Consider the following 18,938-nt stretch of genomic DNA (forward strand, 5'->3'; position numbering starts at 1 on the left):
TCAATCACAATGAGAATTTATACAATTCTTATACATCTTGAACGATCTGATAGAGCCAGTAAAAATATTTCATGAATAAGGTGGATACCATAGACTACTCTGACACACTGGGGGAATAATACTACCAAAAATACATTCACAGCTGTATGAATATGCATTCATAATACTTTCTTTTCTAAATACATTCATCAAGAACAAAATAAAAAAGGTTAGTAATCACACCATGTGAACATGTGATATAGATCTTTTTGGATTTCAGATAAATACATAGGCTAGGATCAGATGTGTCACATGTGCAATGAGATGATGATGATGATGATGATGAAAGATAAACCTGCAGAACAGGTTTGATGGTGCCGTCCTCCACCTGGACTCCTGAAGCAGACTTGGTTTTTGATGTTTTACTGGAGTCAAAGTAACAGTCTTTTTTACACACACCTTGGACCTCGGGGGTCCAAAGGTTGAATAACTTATCCATTGATTCATTCAGTCAGACAGTCATTTAGTCAATTACTCCTGTTATTCAGATAATCATTCAGTCAGTCAGGTGACACACACACACACACACACACACACACACACACACTGACCCAGCTGCTGAATCCTGCCGAGCTCTGTTGGCATTAATTCACATCTATCACATCACATCCATCAATTATCTTTTTTTTTTTTTTCCATTTAAGAGAGACGTATCTCTCGGTTTCTAATAATTTCAGCATAAGCATCATCGTACCAATCAGTAGCTCTACATGCTGATCTGATCTGACTGCTCTGCAACAGATGGACATCTTAATCTTCCTCATCACCCCCTCCTCCAACAACACACTCTCATACTGTTATGGTCCTTGTGCTGTTTACCGGAGACGGCAGATTGATGCAGGCGTGCATTCCTGAGAACAACATAAACACTGTCAATAAGCTAATTTTGCAGCAGATTGATTGAACAGCTTGATTAAACACTTGCATGTGTGTGTTCTGTGGATAAAGTCACATTCGATCTTTACCACCAATGCATAAAATACGTTTTACGACTGCTTCTGCATTGCTTACCGGATGGCAGCAGGCTGAACAGGCTGTTGCTCAGGTGGGTATTTTCATTTAATGTCACCGTTCCTATTAAATTTTATCATGACGTTTTATTATTAATGACAATATTCACTGCTGAATGAATCAATAACAGAGCAGACCAGGTGTTGACTGCTTGTTTTCAGTCCTTTGTGACTACATGCAGGCTGCACGGAAATGAGGGAGAGACGCTCTGAGCAGGTTAAATTGCCTGTTATTGTTGAGAATTGGCACTCCCCCCCCCACACTAACACACACATTTGTACCTTTATCCTTGTGAGGACACTGATTGACTTAATGCATTCCTCTGGCCCTTACCCTCGAACAGCCCTCCAAAGGTCTGTCTGACAATGAGGACCAGACAATATGTACTCTTTTTCCAAAGATGTCCTCACTCCCAAGGTCTAAAACTCTCAAAAAGATGGCTGTACAAGTGCACACACACACACTTCAATGTAAACCTCCTCTTCCTGTCCCCAGAGAGCTCGATATAACCTCCTGCTTCCTTCCTCAGCATCATGAAGATGCCCTTTGGGTAAATCAAAACAAAGCTAAATGTCTCTGTCATGGTAGCCATTTAGGGCTCACTCTACAGGTAGCTCTTTGTCTTTACTCAAACAGGCGGACATGACAAACTGTCACAATGAATCATTTATTCGCAGCAGCAGTGGCAGTTCTGTCGTGTTTACACTGGTTCTCATTGAATGGATTTCTCTTCTTCTCTTTCATGTGTTGTTGCCTCTCATTCAGCTGAGCTCGGTAAACGAATCATGTTTCCCATGTTTCCAGTCTTTGTGCTAATCTAAGATAACCTTCTCCTGGCCGTCGCTTCAGAACTGGACTACAGTGTCCTCGCTTTGCATGCATATGAATAAAAACATCATTTCTTTCTCCTTCCATTGCCGGAGTTTTCCCATCTCTGAACTAACAATGCTGCTGTTAACAGGCCTGTCACTGCGCAGGGATCGCTCTCCAAACGCTCATCTCAGAGAAGATTCAGCACAGCGTCTCCACTCCACCGAGGGGAATTTTAAGAACAGATTTTTTTTTGGAGACGTGCAAACCCCGACTCATTAAGCAAAGGAGACTGTGAATCTTTTATATGCCAAGGTTTATTTGCATTGAAAATGCATTGTTGCTTTTTCTAAGCCTTAGAAAGTTATCTTTGTGTGTGATTTGTGTGAAAGGTGACAGAAAAAAGTCTCATGAACAGCAATAAAACCATCAGGCAGTGTTTCAGGATAGGGGAAACAGCTGTTGTGTCGGTGGTTTCTGGTTGATTATGAGATTTTCTGCCAAATGAGTAAGAAGGGGGGGATGTGGGGCCTTTTGTCCTTCAGATTAAAAGGAAATCATGAGCCTGACAGGGCGCAGTGGAAGACAAAGAAACTGATACGGTGTTGCTTGCAGCAGCTGCCTGATATACTACATGTATGTGCTTTAAAACTCCACTGTCATTGAAAAATGTATGAAATTGTATTTAGGTGGCATGTTTGGTCATTACAATAAACATGACCACTGCAGTCAGCTCACTTGTCAAACTAGAAAAGCAGAGTGAAGAAGCAACCTAAGCAGGTTCTGTGAAGCTGTGAATGCAATCTCAGAGCTGTCCAGAATAAACTACACTGGCCATGTTCATTGTAATGAATACATGTACTCCATGATAATAGATGTTAGACGGATAAATGCACTGTTGGTGTAAAATAAAATAACACAGAGCATATCTTTTCACACGCAGCAGAAAAGCGTTTTTTAAAACCATAACTTTTAAAATCAATTAAAGCAGTTGCAACGGACTCAAACTTTGCAGCCCTTCTCCTCTGGACCTCATGCCTTCTTATGCCTTTGTGGAGCCTCTTCCTGCAGACAAAAACAAAGGCAGCAGTGAACGCCGTCAGTGTTTCAGGGCACATAAGGTTTCCCCTGAGTCTCTGTGTCCCAGTGGTGCCTGCCATTAAAAAATATCCCACAGAGGACGCTGGACATAAACGTATATGGACATAAATACTGAGACACTGTAAATATTTCATCAATTTATTTCTGTGAGTTATTCACCTAATGGACCTACGCAAAGTCTGAAACATGGGTTCTGTATGGCATCGTGAGTGTGTGTGTGTGATTTTAGTAAAAGCATGCTGGCTTGAGATCCTACTAAAAGTCAATGCAAGAGTATGTGTTTATGAATCAAGTTGTTTTCACTGTATAGAAACGTAGTGGAAGTGCGTCTGTGTGTGTCTACGGTTTGCTTTTGTGTTCCACTGAGCTGTTTGTGTGTCATTGTGTGCGCCCGGACCTGTCAGCCAAGAGTCCGCTGATTGAAATAATAACCCAGGCTACCTCCAGGATGCTGTCTGTCTCTCTCTGATTGCAGGTCTGTGAAACCAGAATGACACACACACACAAAAAAAAAACGCGGATCAAATCTTGATTGTTTGTCTGTACACGTGCATTTCTAGTTTCTATGAATGCACGTTTGTTTGTGCTTCTAAATGAGGCTCTCTGGCTGTATGCATACATATATTTGTGTATTTTCCCATTTACACATTTGCCTACATATGTATACAGTATGTATGGTTGGATGTGTGTGTGTGTGTATGTGTGCTTGGCAGGCCTATAGAACTAGCATATATGCAAACGTTGTATTCCTATATTTAGACTGAACGCCAGGAGACAGAGCGATGTAGAGGAAAAAGCACTTGAAGCAAAGACTGACCCTGAAACAGAAGTTCCATGTTTCTGTGAGCTGCTGCATGCTCATTGAACCGTTTTTTATCTATAAACACACATGAATATCATCTTAAATATGTTTTCTGGTGAGAAGCTACAGCCCCAGAAGCTACATAAGATTCTCACAGAAAGATAAAACGGGGACAGTGGGCACAATATTGTGAACGCCTGAGCAGTTAATGCAATCCATCTTGATAGCGCTTCGGTACAACTTGAACAAATTTGTGACATTTTGGATGCAAATTCGTTTTCGGCATTTTGCCATGAGGCGTGTGTGTGCAGATGTATTTTGTTTCATGTGTGTCTGATTGCAAAGAGCACATTTGAATTTGTGCTTTTTTCTTGCACAGATTGCTAATGTGTGGAAAACAGTAGGTGTGTGTCTCAGCTTGTCTTGGTTGTGTGTGTGTGTGTGTCTCCAGTATTCCCCACCAGGGGTAGAGGCCACTTGTACCCGGGAGTTACTTCTGCTGTGGAGCAGCTCAGCTAATTTGAAAAATAATTTGATCAAAAAAACACATCTACATAATGATTCAGTCCTAACATCTGAATACTATGTGTTAAGATTCAGAGTGTGTCAAGTTTTCAGAACAGAGACAGAGTCAGTTAGCTACAGTTAGCTAAAAGTAATGGATAAATCATTGAATTAGTTAGCTAAAAGTTATTTATCAATGTTAAATGTCCACAGATTGTTATCTGAAAACTGTTAAAATGGATTGATAAAAGTAATGGATAAATGATAGTAGTTTAAGGGTTTATTAGTTAATTATGATGATAAATGATTGGAATATTTAGCTAAAGTAATATATGAATGGTTTGACACGTCCAGCTTCTCTACTGGCAGTACGCTACAAATACAAACTTGACCAGACCAACCTAAATACTGACAGTTCAGCTGTATGAAAACAATATTGTGAGAACATCCACTTTCATATAACATCCAGTTCATCATCAGCTAAGCTGAGCACATTTGGAACATGACAGCTGGTGTTGATGACGTCGTACTTGAGCTCGCGCAGGTACATCAGGTGAGGTTTGGAGGTGCTGGTCTACAGTCTGTGGGTGACAGGTAGGTGCTCAGTCTGTGTGTTTGGAGTCATTTAATGCTTCATGGAATATCACACGAAAATGAAAAAGAATCAACTGCACAAAACTCTGCCTCCACATTTTCTTGGGTAACCTGTGTGTGCTGAAGGTTGTGGCTGCAGCGTGTGTGTGTGTGTATGTGTGTACAGACGCAGCGTTATGCTGGTGAGTCACGTCTGCAGGTCATGTTTTGAGGACTGACAGCTTTAACTCATAAAGAGGAGAATGAGATACCACAGCGTGTGGGCAAAAGCACTCAGCACGCCTCGCTCGCCGTGCACAGGATGAGCAGCAGAAGCTTTCCAAACGAGCAATGTGTGTGTGTGTGTGTGTGTGTGAGGGAGAGTCAGCTAGAGGCGAGCTGAATGATTTCATGCATATGTGTTCACATATAAGAGTATGAGGATGCAGTATGTGACAGTATGTCCACAGAGGACAGAGAAGTGATCTGTAAACAGGACAAACTGAGCCCAATCCAGGTGAAGTGACCTCAGCAGCAGCAGTTTGAAAAGTGAAGTTTTACTATTAGTACAGACAATGATTTTCAATTTCATCTACAAGTATGTGTTGCTTTTAATAACTGAATAACTCCTGCGTTATAGTAGGCTGGAATGTTGTGTTATTTATTTGAAAGGAGAAATCATGAATAAGATTAATGCAAGATATTTGACAGATAAATTCCTGATTGTCAACTCTGTTTTCTGCCTGCCAACATAAGGTGCAATTTCTTGAGATTGTTGACCTTTATCTCAGTGAAAACGTGGCCCATCCTGACGCAGCACAGAGGGAATTCTGGTTCTAGTCCTGCACAAGCACAGCACTCACCTACACTCCGGTTCGCAAGTGTGCTGTGATGCATCAGCTCGGCTGTGTGGCTTTTCAAGGTCAAGGTTTTAATCGTTTTATTTATTTATTTATTTTTGCCCTTTTTGCCTCTATTTGATGCCGCAGCTGATGGGAGACAGGAAAAGAGGAAGAGAGAGCGGTGAAGACATGCAGCAAAGGGGTCCAGGTTGGAATCAAACCTGCTCGACATGGGGCGCTCCCTCTGCCAGGTGAGCAATCGGGGCGCCCCGAGGTCAAACTCATCTGAGCTGCTGTGCACATAAACAATGAGATAAAGCTGTTTTTGTGCATCTGTGGGAGACAACACTGAGAAAAACAAGATGCTTGACTTCATGAGGCGCAAAAACACTCTTGTAATTTCCTGAGACAGACTTGATGTTTTATCCTCACCCGAATCAACAGATGGTGATTTTTCTTCCCGCTTTAGAGGAAGTGAGAGCAGCATCAAGTGGAGGTGTTCGCAACTGTGAAAGTGCATCTGCGGCGTGTGGTAAGAATAAGCGAGAGCACTGTGTGATATTCATGAGAGAAGTTTCTCTGCAATCAGCAGCGGGCCGAGACAAATCACAGTGGAACAGAAACACAATCACAGAGTATAAGAAGGTGGTGCTGATATTTGTGTATATGTAATATCTATGTGTAATATGGATGGGGAGACAGTGAAAGACATTTTTCTGCATATCTGAATTATTTATCATGCACTGATATTTGTGTGAGTGTGTGTGTTTGCAAGCGTGTACCCTTGCATGTATGCATGTGTGTGCACATGCTCTTGTGTGTGTGTCTCAGCACCCCTCTCAAACGACCAGATGGCGATGCCTCCTAATCACGGTTGTGTTACTTAAGTAGTAAATCCCCCCGTCGAAAAAACAAAACACACAAACACACACACACACACGGCAGTCTTCCCATTTGCTCACCTTCCACACGAGCGGGCGCACACGCAAACGGCAAGACATGCATATACACACACCACTCTAATGTACTAACCTCACTGTAACATGCACACACCATTAATTAAACACAGAACAAACAGACCTCTTGGGATTTGTGTGTTGCAAGAAACGGGTCAAGTGGGAATCAACAAAAAGCAGCGGGTCTCTGCGTCCAATTAGGAATACAAAATGCATCGTGTCATAGCTTAAACCAACATGATTGGTCACCCGCTGTGGCATCATCTCCCATCAATGGAGACGAGTCCAATTCTCATTTGTCTTGGTGCTCGGTGACAGCGTTTCACACAGCGAGGAGAGGAATTATGTCAGTGAAATGAGCTCAGTGCGGAAGCATCGTGGAAAAATATTTGTATTATAGCTGTGGTAGTATTTTAATCTCCGTAGCAGAGTTTATGCAGCCTTCAGATTGGCTCTGTCTATTATGATTTAGAAATATTTCAGCCTGACTCAACACAGGAACGTCTCAATGTGAGATTGAGTCAATCCACTGAGATGCAGGGGAAGGGATTGAATTGATTTGCATTCAGAAACATCGCTTCAGTTTTGTTCCCTTTTCAATTCAGCGTAATCCCTTTCTTCCCTCTTTGGTCATGAAGAAATGCTGCTCAGCTCTGGAATATGAATAGACCTCAATAGATTCATTTCATCTCAATTTGTTGTCACATAGAGGTGATGTTTACATCCCGGCAGATAAATGTTTATCTCCTGTAAACATATCTCCTCAGCCTATGACTTTATTCATAGCTGTGTGACAGATGAGTATCTTCACAGTGGAGGTGGTGCTGCGTATCTCATCAGTGTGTGTATGTGTGTGTGTGTTTCCAATCCTTGCCTCCACACAGGGAAGGGTAATCGTGTGTTCACGCTCAGACGGGAGGGCCTCTCCCCGTTCCTCTTCACCATTACCGTGAACTGGAAGGGACAGACTCAGGCCGGCTACACAATGTCTGCAAAGCCTGAGCCAGCAGGAAGTTAGTGGTTTGAATAGCTCTGTGTGTGCAGCCGTGTGTGGAGATGCAGAAAAGGAGTGTGTGGAGATGTGTTGTACTTTCTCACAAGAGTTCCCCCAGGCTCAGACAGAGGAGAAGAAAGATCGCAATTCCTCGGGGTTCCTGCTCCGTAGAAAGAAAGACCAAACACACCTCAGGTTTGTTGACTTCAAACAGATATTTCACTTTGGTACGCTCCTTTTTTTCTTTTTGCAATAGCTGCTCTGTATGCTGCAGTCAGCACCACCCACCGCTGTCAGCAGAACTTCATTTAATTCAAGGAAATCATTCTTGTAAACACAGGAAACGGAACAGTTTGATGCTTTGAGAATACGCCCTTATTCGCTCTATTGCCGACAGTTTCATGATAAGATTGATACCTGTACGCTAAATATGATATATGATAAAAAAAAAAAACGAGAGCCGCCAGGTGACTTATTTTAGCATAAAGACAGCTCGCCAGATACTGTGCAGAGCTAGAAATAATCTTCATTAATTAATTCCATTAATTAACACTTTTTTGTTTAATCTGCACACAACAGAGATATAAAAATGTCAAGTTGTGGCTTTGTGGGGAGTTACATGCCGGGCTCAGTGAGTCTGTGCAGAGTACAGAGATTTTCTGTGTTGACAGCCTGGTGAGCTGTTTCCGTTTTCTCCCCGTCTCTATGCAAAGCTAAGCTAAGTAGCTCCAGCTTCATCTTTCATGCATCTTTCAGGGGTATCAGTCTTTTCATTGAACTCTTGCCAAGTGAATAACACATTTCCCAACCTATTCCTTCAATCAGCAAGCACCAATATTTAAAGCTAGAAAATGCCATTTTGCTTCACCTCATTATTCATCCTCATAATGTAAGCTGTTCTCTCTCTGGACGGGGGGCATTATTTTGCCCTCACCGATTGGACACAAGTGACGTATCCACCCTGTGATGTAACTGTCAGTCTGTGTGGAAGCGGCTCCAGCCATGAGCTACAAGCAGCAGTTATCCTAAAGTTGTTCACATCGATGCAAAGAGTTGTTCCTTCCATATCTCGACTTTAAACGAAGCGTACATCTGTGCGCGCTGATCTCATCTCTGTCGCAGTTTTTCTGGGGCCAGCACAGGAAGATCACATCCTGATTCCTAAATCTCTTAATCTCTTAATGACTCAGTTGTTTTTCCCAACTGGGTAAACAATTGTGAGTGAGCACAACACCAGACCTGGTGAAATTACTGAAAGTCAAGGGTTCAGCAGTTGCACACCAGGCTTGGAAAACAGCCTGTTACTGACGGCGGCTCCCTAAAGACGGTGTGCTAGCATCTAGCTACCTGATGTGGATGTACACCGCACATATGGTAAAAAGTGAAAGTACTCTGCAGCTCTCAAACATTACTTTAATCCAAACTCATTTAAACTCATTTATATTCTGCATTTCTGACATCCTTCTGCTGCGACTGAATGAATTATTCTAACCTGAGGCCTTTAATAGCTTATTCAGGCTAATAAGCATCGGACAGTTTGAGGCAGCGATTGTAGCCTGGGTCTTCCTGTAAATATTACTGCTGACCGATCAGACCCTCTTGGCCTGCTGAACTGTGCATTAAAGATCTGATGGCTGACTGTGTGCCTTCGAATCGCAATATGTTTGTGAGCCCTGGAAAGAAGCAGCAGCAGTAATGACAGGCAATTGTGCACCATACTTGTAACATCTTTCCTCCCCATTTCTTACAACGCTAAGTCTCAAGTAGTTTATTTCCATGGCATTCTGTCCCACATCATGTTAAAGACAGACTTGGTACTTGACACAAGAGGTTGAAAGGGTCATCGATGGCAGACATGAGTAAATAACATTTGTAGCCAATAGGCTGCTGCACTGTTCCCAAATCCTCACTTCAACAGAAACCTGCTCCTGTGGTCGCTTGAGGGGATTAGACATGCTTTGTGGTGGCATGGAGACAAGGGATTTACAATAAAAATGGATAAACCTGAATCTCTCTGTGAGGGTGGAAAAAGGAGCGTCATAATGAGCACTAATATATGATTTAAAAAAAATGTCATTCCAGTCGGGCCCAGTCTCTCTAAATTCAAGTCAAGGCTGAGTGGAGAGCGAAACGTGTACGTAAGCAGTAACACGTTCATGTGTGTGCTCTCGGCACGTTTTGTGTTGCTTAAATCTGTGCGTTCTGTTGGATTGAAAAGGCACTCAACTCTTGTGCTTGGATTACAGAAATTCATTACATGACTAAAGCGCTTTAGTCAGAAATGGAGGAATAATTGAGACTGTCCTCCCACGAGAAATGACAGCATCCGTCACTTCGGCAAATCCCCCCAGACTGCCGATGTTGACGTTCAAGTGACAAAGCCCTCTGTCGGTCGCAGGAATCACAGGGAGAAAGGCAGGAAGTGCTGCACAGTCCGCAGAATGTATTTAACCATGGGAGACCGCTGTTCCCTCCCATTACCCTGCCGACACTCAGTGTTTCTTTGAACTATGACCTTAACCGACCAGGATGATGAAAGTCTCCCATCTTAATCCTGACAAAACTTTTTTTGTTCCTAAACTTGCTCTAATCTCTACAAACAGAGAACTGCATATGACTGCAGATTGTGTAGATAAAGGCAGGTTTTGGCACTGGAAGTAATCTCATTACCATTTCTAGTCTGAGTAGCATGGTCGGTGTGGAGAGCCGAGAGAGGTTAAAAATGGAGGTATCAAATGGCGAGAGCTCAGTCAGGTGACAGGATTTAATGGGTGATTTGGTCACATGTCTACAGTTAAACATCACATAATGTACAAAGTATGCAGTAACACCTAAACAGAGCACGAACAAACAAACCAAGCACAACAATAAACCCACTTAAAGCACAAGATGTGAGAAAGACAATATGAAATAACTACAGCCAACATGAAAACAGAACTATAGGAAAACAAATAAAACCAATACAAAAACCCCAAACCAACAATTCAGTGTCTTTAAGCACTATGTCAGTTCTTTATGGCTTGAACAGTGAATCTTGTTCTACATTTTTCATGTTCCTGTTTATCGACACCGTCAGATGATAGAGCCAATTTCAATTAATCTGTTTTTCTGTGGTCAATTAATTGTGTTAAAATACCAACTGAATTCCATGCAGTGATGTCTTTTTATCTAAAAACACTGATTTTTTTATGCTTGATTTTAAAGATGAACATGGTGTTTAGAGATGGGATATTTCAGAATAGTGTGAAATTAGACAATCAAAAATGTTTACCATGCATTTTATTACTTGACTTCATTGCTGGTTACCATTATCAGATTTTTACTAAGCTGTTTATGCTTGAAAACATTGAAATAACAACATGGCACACGTTCACTCCTAATCTCTACAAGCCCACATGTTCTGTCAATTATTTAGATCTTGTCTAAAGCTTTAGCAAACACAAATCAATAATTTCCAGCTCAGAAACTGATTTAATGAGATTGATTAGGTCATTTTTTTCCCCCTCACATCCATCTTTGATGTGGGGGGACACCTTGCTGATGTCCTGTGGAGAGCTGGAACACCAGATCTATGTTAGGTGCTGCCTCCATGACACCTGTCTGTGTCCAGCTTGCAACAGGACAACAGTAAGAGCCCTCCGGAGGTTTTACCAGAGACGGCTGCGTCACAATCTGGCTGCAGTGTGGGTTTTTTTTTCGTCCATGGAGGTAGCACAAAGCTGGGGTCATTCCTCAATTTCTGATCTTCTCTGGAAACGAAGCACGCCTCGCTTCGCAGCTGCTCCTTGAGCACACTCACCCTTTAATGAAGGACATTCGCCTCCTCTTTGAGGCCCTGCACAAACAGCCCCTCGAATGTTTGAACTGCTTCGCCTTCTCTCGCTCTGCTCTGAGTGCAGCGACTGCTCTGTGATTCCTGACCCTCGCCTCATTTATGGCATTCAAGTGTCTGTGCTTTTGAACCTGAAGCTTCCTTTTACCTTCCAGCAAAGCAGGGTCTAACAGACTGAACAGATTCGCCCCCACACTGTCCAGGCACCAGGTCCATGTCAGTGCTGTTGTCCGATGGAGGGCTGGAGACAGACAGGTGTCACCTCCGTGACACATGTCTGCCTCAAGCTGCTTCTGATAACCTGACAGTGACAAGAACCAGACATTCTGCTAAAGTGGACGAGGAAAAACTCAATGTCTTGACAGAGACACCGATGGACGGTGATGATGGTTGTGAGAGTTGGACAGCTCTTAGCTTCGGTGTGTCCGTTTTACAACACGCAGCCAGGTCACAACCTTTCTAAAATCCACTGAAATATATTTTCTGAAAACATTTTAGGTGAAAAATAAGCACAGCAGCCACAGAAACTTGATTCACATTCTATTAACGCAGTTTGACAGTTCGATTTGATTCTTGGTGTGTTGCGCTGGAACCCCTCATTTGCATAAAGTTGAGGACAAGCGGTGATTATGCAAATTTCGATAAGACTGGTCCGTCAACTCGCTGTGCTGTATCCATCATGCACCAGATCTCCTGCTCAACAGGATCCATCAACTTGACTGGATAGATGGATCCAGCTGTGTGTCTGTACAGTAAGACATTAGATGCTTTACCCCTCACTGCCGCTGACCTCCTATTTGAATATTTTCTGGTAAAAATATTTTGAACACCTCTAAACAAACAAACATGTACGCTGGTTGTTACATTGACGGGAGGCATAACCAGCAGGCCTGTTTGACGTGTTGACTGCATTCCCCTCTGGAAACACAGGTGACAGGATGCAGAACACAAGCTGTAACATCTAGTGATGAAGCCACTCACTCCAATGGCATCTCCCAATAAAACAGAAGAAGAAGAAGAAGAATGTGAGAGGGATGCACACATATTGTGTACATTACAATTCCTTAGACTGTGAACTGTGTAAATATTTCTGCATATATGTCTGCAATACAATACATTTCTGTTCTCTTTCTGACGTAACACAACAAAAATTCTGGCCATTTTTTACACATTGCACCTTTAATCCCATTTAGATTATTTTAGTTGGATTTTTGTCCATCTTTTTTTTGACAGTGCACATAATGCATTTAACCGCTCTCATGGAAAAGCTTCCCTGCACCCTCTTTGGTTAATGTAGGTCAGTAAATATGAGCTCCAGTGGATTATATGCGACGAATGTCACAAACTATACGTGTTTGACGGTCATCTTTTTTAAGCCGCAGAACATCAGCGCTCTGAGATCAGTGCAGAGCAGCAGAGTCTCACAGGGCTTAATGAACAGGGACGGACTGGAGACAGCATATGTGGAATAATCACATATCACACATGACCCGGTGACATGGTGACACACACACACAAACACACACACACACACACAATTCAGTTACAAACTTATTATAGAACACTCCCAGAACATGAGATCAGACGTTCACAAAACAAAATATATGAGCTCACAAGAGAGTAATATTGCTTTTTTCCACATTATTCTTCCTCTTGTGAACTGAAACAGCACAGTCTTAAAACGCAGATTATTTACAGCAACGTGGGAATCAGTAGTTATCTGTAGCTGTAAAAGGAGGCAGATGTAAAATACAGGTTATGGGAATTCACTGAGCTCATGTCGCTGAGCAGTTAATAGCTCTGCTGATACTAATCATACTGTGAAACAACGGGTGAAAGACAGAAAGCCGTCTTCGCATTATGTGCTGACAATCATGGGATGTAGTTCATGTGTGTGTTATGTAGACAATTTCATACAGTTGATCAGAATTTTCCTGCTCTAGTCAGTTCAGGTCATTTCACAGGAGCTCCAGATCGCTTAACCCTCATATAAGTCTGTGCACTTAATATTAGCCCTCACAGGCACCACAACATTGGCTACATCTCTGGGGTCAAAGTGGATCCTCATCTGAGAAGATGTATCTGTTGATCGCACTAATAAATGTATAGTAGTTCACCAAAAGTGTGCAGAAAGTGATCACACTTACATGTGAGTCAATGCCAGAAACAAGGACACACATTGAGCGGTCACTGGGCTCAGCTGCACACATTTCAGTGTCTATAATGTCAGAAAACTTCCGCACAGTGGCTTCACAGAGTAACTCCACGGTACAGCCTTCTATCGAGGAACAGCACAAATTGTGTAAGTGTAACAGTGTAAGTCTGTTGAACCGCACCAATGATCATAGATAGTGGAGGCACTGGTATTATTTCAGTGGTTTATTGATACATCAAGGCTTACAGGTGGGTGGAGACAGGGTGCAGGCAGTGCAGGTCAAGATTAACATTAGGGTGGCAGAAGCTCAAACATAAACAGCAGCGTATAAATACAAGCAAGCAATTTTTTGAAGTAAAAGTGCAAAAGCATTAGCGCATCAAAATATAGTTTAAGGGCCAAAAATCATTGTGCAGAATGGTCCATATATATATATATATATATATATATATATATATATATATATATATATATATATATATATATATGATGCATTAATGTGTACATGCTTTTAATTACTTTGTATACTGCGGGGTAGCTTGTGAATCAATAAAATCTGATCTTGATATATGATCATACATCCTAATGTAATCGTTGATTACATTTTGTGCTACTAATCTCAATCTGCAAAGTAACCATCCACTAAAGCTGTCAGATAAATGTAGACAATATATCACAATTGTACTCAAATACAGCACTGGAGTGAATGTAATTAGCTAGCCTACATCCTGCCTTTTATGTTTGTGTATTAACATATTCTAACATTCATTGAATGATACTATTACTAATATTGCATTGTTATTTAAAATAATCATGGCTGACACACCAAATATTTTCTGCTGTCCAACCCGTTTTGGCTGATGATGATCAGAAATATCAGAGTGTAGGTTTGTTTCTGGTCTCATCGAGGCTTCAGTGTGCAGACAGATCTGTGGTCCCACAGCAGTCTGAGATGCTCTGCTCGCCTCTCTCTCTCCTCTCTCTCTGCCTCCCAATTGGTCCACGCTCCTCGTCTGCTGAGGGAGGAGGGAGGGAGGTGGGGAGGACTGGTCGGAGGGGAATACCGAGTTTCTGATACATTTCATACGCGAAAGCCTTCCACCCCCCACCCCAAGCCGAAGCACCTCGCAGTGAGGAGGAAGCCCGTGAACGGCACAACGGGATGCAACGAACAGGAGCCGGTTTCGTGAACGCACCACTTTTGTTTCACTTATGTTTTAATCTGGGGAAAAAGTGGGCAAGCAAACAACCTAAGATCATGTGAATAGAAGAAAAAACAAACAAACAAACAGCGAAGGAGACTGGATCACCTTGTTTGTTGGGGACAGCTGTGGAGGGAGCATATCCCAACAGAGGATGGCGAAAATAATCGCTGATAGGGAATGAAAGACATGTTTTTTGGTGTGGTGACAGCTGCTCTCTCCGGTCCGTAAACATCGCGCACAAGGCGTCGGGATTCCCTTTGTCCCCCACGTGTGGATGAGCGGTGGAGAAGACGAGGTAATCAAGAAGCTTCATTTAGATTTTACCTTGTGCAATTACATTTTCATGTGCTAGACGAGGTTGTGATTTGGCCCTAAACGCAACAGTGGAGAGCAGCGCTGAATGGAAATGGGATTTTGGAGATGTGGACAATATTTTGGTTGGCTTTGTTTGGCTCCTGTCACTGTGAAATACACTGAGTTCAGCCTATCCCAAGGCTTCACACTGTCAAAGGAGTCCACTGAAAGCATACAGATCACTTTCAGGCATTTTACCATTTAATGCCATTAATTTACCGCGCACCTTTCACTGGGTCGGCTATGTAGCATGTTGCCTTTTAATTTTTAATTGGATGAAGGTGTGTAGTCTTGGCTGGGCTCTAAGATATAACACACCTGCTCAGCTGTATAAGTGCCATCGATTTTTATTAGAAGTGTTGGGGTCATATTTCCATCAGCAGTGTTACACTGTAAGTGTGATCCACAACTGCCTAGGTACCTTGCAGGAAAGTGCTCATTAGTCCCAGCAGGAGATGGATGCAGCCTGATGGTGTTGACCTGACCTGCTTTAAACAAGTGGATTGTGTTGTTATCTAAATGAGGTGCATTTATCAGAACCCACATCCTAGAGTTTGTGAGTTTGTGAGTGAGTCGACTCAATTTTCCATTTTTACATAAGGATTAAATCCCTTCCCCTTTTTTTCCCAAACATAGAGAGATTTCAACACGTCGCTGAGCTCACCGACTTGATTTCCGCTCTTGCAGAGAGCAGCTTTTCCTCCCGTGCCGTCCTGACTCACGGTGGCTTCATGTACAATGGCATTTCAGATTTTTTGACAGACCTTTCCGACAGATCGGTCTCGGCCTGTGTCCGCTGAGGTGGCCTCGTGTTGTCACATCATTTGCATTTATTGAGTTTGTAAATAAGAGCTTGGTGGGCTGACAATTTATTCAGATCATGAACTGGAAAGGAGACTTGGTACACTGGGAATTCCTCGCATGTTGGAGCGGCAGTGTGGGGACTCCCAGTTGTGACAGATCCAAACCAGCAGGGTGTCCTGCTCTGTGAAGGAAACTGTGAACAAACACACTCTGCTGATTGACTAACTGGCAGGCGTATTTCCTCTCTCCAGCAGCTCTCTCTGTTTTTGTCACCCTGTGTCTTTCTGATTCTGCACATGTTCTGATACTCTCTCCATGCTTCCTCGCTCGCCTTCCCTCGTGCCTTCGACTCAGCTACCTCTGAATCCTCCAGCTTTGCTCACATGCGTTCCACATCTTCAGCCCTCAGCCTCTTTCTTTGTCTCGCTGTCGGTCCCTCAGTGGATGTGAGAACTACGTGTGACATTATTCCTCCATACCGGTCATTCCATCCCAAACTCAGGGTCTATCGATCTGTTGGCTTACGCTCCATGTGGAAATGTGGAAACCCATTGATCCGTGAGCAGAGCTCTTAGTGGAGAGGCAGCGGGTGTTCAGTCCTGCAGCACGTGAGGAATGGCATCTAATACTGACTGTCAAGATTGACTTGTGCTGTTCACAAATTGGCATCATTATGGGGCTGAAATTGGTTACACACTGACCCCCTTTGGGATTGTAATTGAGCACTCTATAATGTGGGCACTTTGATTGCATTAAAAAGTGTGTGTGGTGCTGATGTGGGTTACACAGTGGGCTGTGCATGCACATTAAACATTTTTTTATTGCAGTAATCACACATTCTGTAATTTAACACTGTGCGTGCATGCCAACCAATTAGCCTGCTTATGTACTGCACATTCACCCAGTAAGTGGGTGCATTGCCATTCTGTTCTCATAATTAAAGCGAAATCAGCTTTTCAGACGCTGATGAAAACCTGGTGGTGGTGGTCTCTCAGATGTTTTATTTATGTATTGATTATTTTACCAGCATAATCAATACCGGCCCGTACACTCACCTTTTTTGTATTTTTCATTGTGTAGCTGGCGAGAGAGACAGCGTACTGTCGGGGTGGGGGCGCAGGAGAAATTTAACCCAGAGTAAGTCGGTGCACACTTACAGTAACTCCAGAGGTGACTGTTTGATTAGGTCTGGGCACTACAATCCAATTCCACTGGGGCTAGCTGACCCATTACTAGTGTCATGAATCACCTTCTGTACAGTAGATAGGAAGCAGCAGCAGCAGCAGCAGTCAGCGAATGGCCTCACAAAGCCAGGCTACACCTTTTGAGATCCCTTTTTTGTTGTGAGATTTAAATCTGACGAACATCCACTGAGAAGCGCTTTGGCCTGACTCATCTATGTCAGAGCAGTTATTGAGTCCTTATGTGACTCAAGGGATCATGAGACGCACAAACCTCGTGAACCGCCTTTCAAACTGCTGCAGGTGTTGCTTTTGCAATGTCCCATTTCTCTTATATTTATATTATTAGTATTATTAGGGGCATTTACAGTACAGAGATGAAAGGAAATAAGGGAAGAGGAAATTCCCTGGCAAGGGCAGATCCAGATACAGTTCATGGTCGATGCCTGAACCCCTAAGCCAGCAGGGAGCCCCGCATGACCTTTTTAAAGTCCCCGGTGTGCTCATCAATAGCATCGAGTGGTTAGACGTTTCTTTGCTTTCCACGGTTTCAAAATCATAAAGACCATTCTTGGATCAGTGAGAGGTTGGTTCCTCCATTCAGGCGTAGGAAGGGTTAGTGGTGGTGTCAGGAGTAAAGGAGAAGACTGTCAATCATCAATCACACATCCCACTCGAAATGATTTATGAAAATGCTTATCAGGCCTCAGTGAAAGACGTGGAATCATGAGCAGCCGCTGCAAAGTTGGAAATGAGAGGGGACTTTTTTATCTAGGAAGATGTGCTTGTTTCACTGTATGTATGTACCTTTTTGGTAACACCTTACTTTGCACTCCTTCAGCTGTGTGCTGCACCTGGGAACCGCACAGTGTTGTGGCACCGCACCCGCTGAAGATTTGCTGACTGCATTTGGTCTTCCACAACAAGACCCTGTTTCACAACTGTATATTTTCACACCTCAGAGGTATATATTTACGCTGTTGGCTGTAGAGGACAGTCTCCAGGAGCAGTTGCTCTACCTCATCGCGTGTTGTTGAGTTCGAGGTGGAACATGTGTTTTTCACTCAGTTCACATTAAGTTTTTAGTCAGGCCTGGCGTTGCATTGCTCTGGGGTCAGGAGGCTGCCACGCCTGCTTTCAAACATGTGATATTCATCTCTCATTAAATACCATGTTCTTTCTGTGCAGCCCCTGCCCCCAATATCTGCCTGCCACTCAGCCAGTCCCACCATCCTGCCGTTTTAATTGCAAGATGGATTAGTTGAATGTGCAACTCAGAGCTCCATTCTGCTCTCGTCTGTGATGTGATCAAAGGTCAGGTCAGTTTCTTAGCCTCTTGGTGATGACAGTGTGTGCTACATGTTGGCTTGTGTTTTTTTTTTTTGCAGGTAAATACAGAGTGGTTCAAGTCAGTTTATGTTATTTAAAAGCTATTTATACTGCTATTCTCTTTTCTTGAGTGACACCATAACTATATTTGTCCTGGCTTTTTTGGAAGTTGATTAAATACTCTTGGCAGATCCCCCAGACAGAAGATGCATCTGCTAAATATCCTCACACAGAGAGCTGGTCGAAAAATCAAATGAAAACAGGCAAATGTGGAGCATGCCAACAACCAATTATCCCTCTTTTTGGGAATTTACAGGGTGAACATATTAGACTTGTTTACATGTACATAATTCTGGAAGTGCTTGTGTTTTGCAAGCATAATATGCCTGCTGCTGGTGTGCATCAGTGTTGTCTCTAGTTGGAGGTCTGTCTGGGCTTTTACTGTA

The 18,938-nt window shown here is 42.9% G+C and overlaps 1 long non-coding RNA gene across 1 annotated transcript in view; it reads left to right on the plus strand.

Annotated features, from left to right (window-relative positions):
- The first annotated feature begins 14,986 nt into the window (after positions 1 to 14,986).
- The window catches only part of LOC121605925, a 32,053-nt gene continuing 28,101 nt past the window's right edge, over positions 14,987 to 18,938 (plus strand). The window contains exon 1 of the long non-coding RNA XR_006006809.1: positions 14,987 to 15,119. This is a non-coding gene — a long non-coding RNA (uncharacterized LOC121605925). The remainder of the gene's footprint in view (positions 15,120 to 18,938) is intronic.

This window comes from Chelmon rostratus, chromosome 4 (genome assembly GCF_017976325.1).
Source record: "Chelmon rostratus isolate fCheRos1 chromosome 4, fCheRos1.pri, whole genome shotgun sequence".
NCBI classification, from domain to species: Eukaryota; Metazoa; Chordata; class Actinopteri; order Chaetodontiformes; family Chaetodontidae; genus Chelmon; species Chelmon rostratus.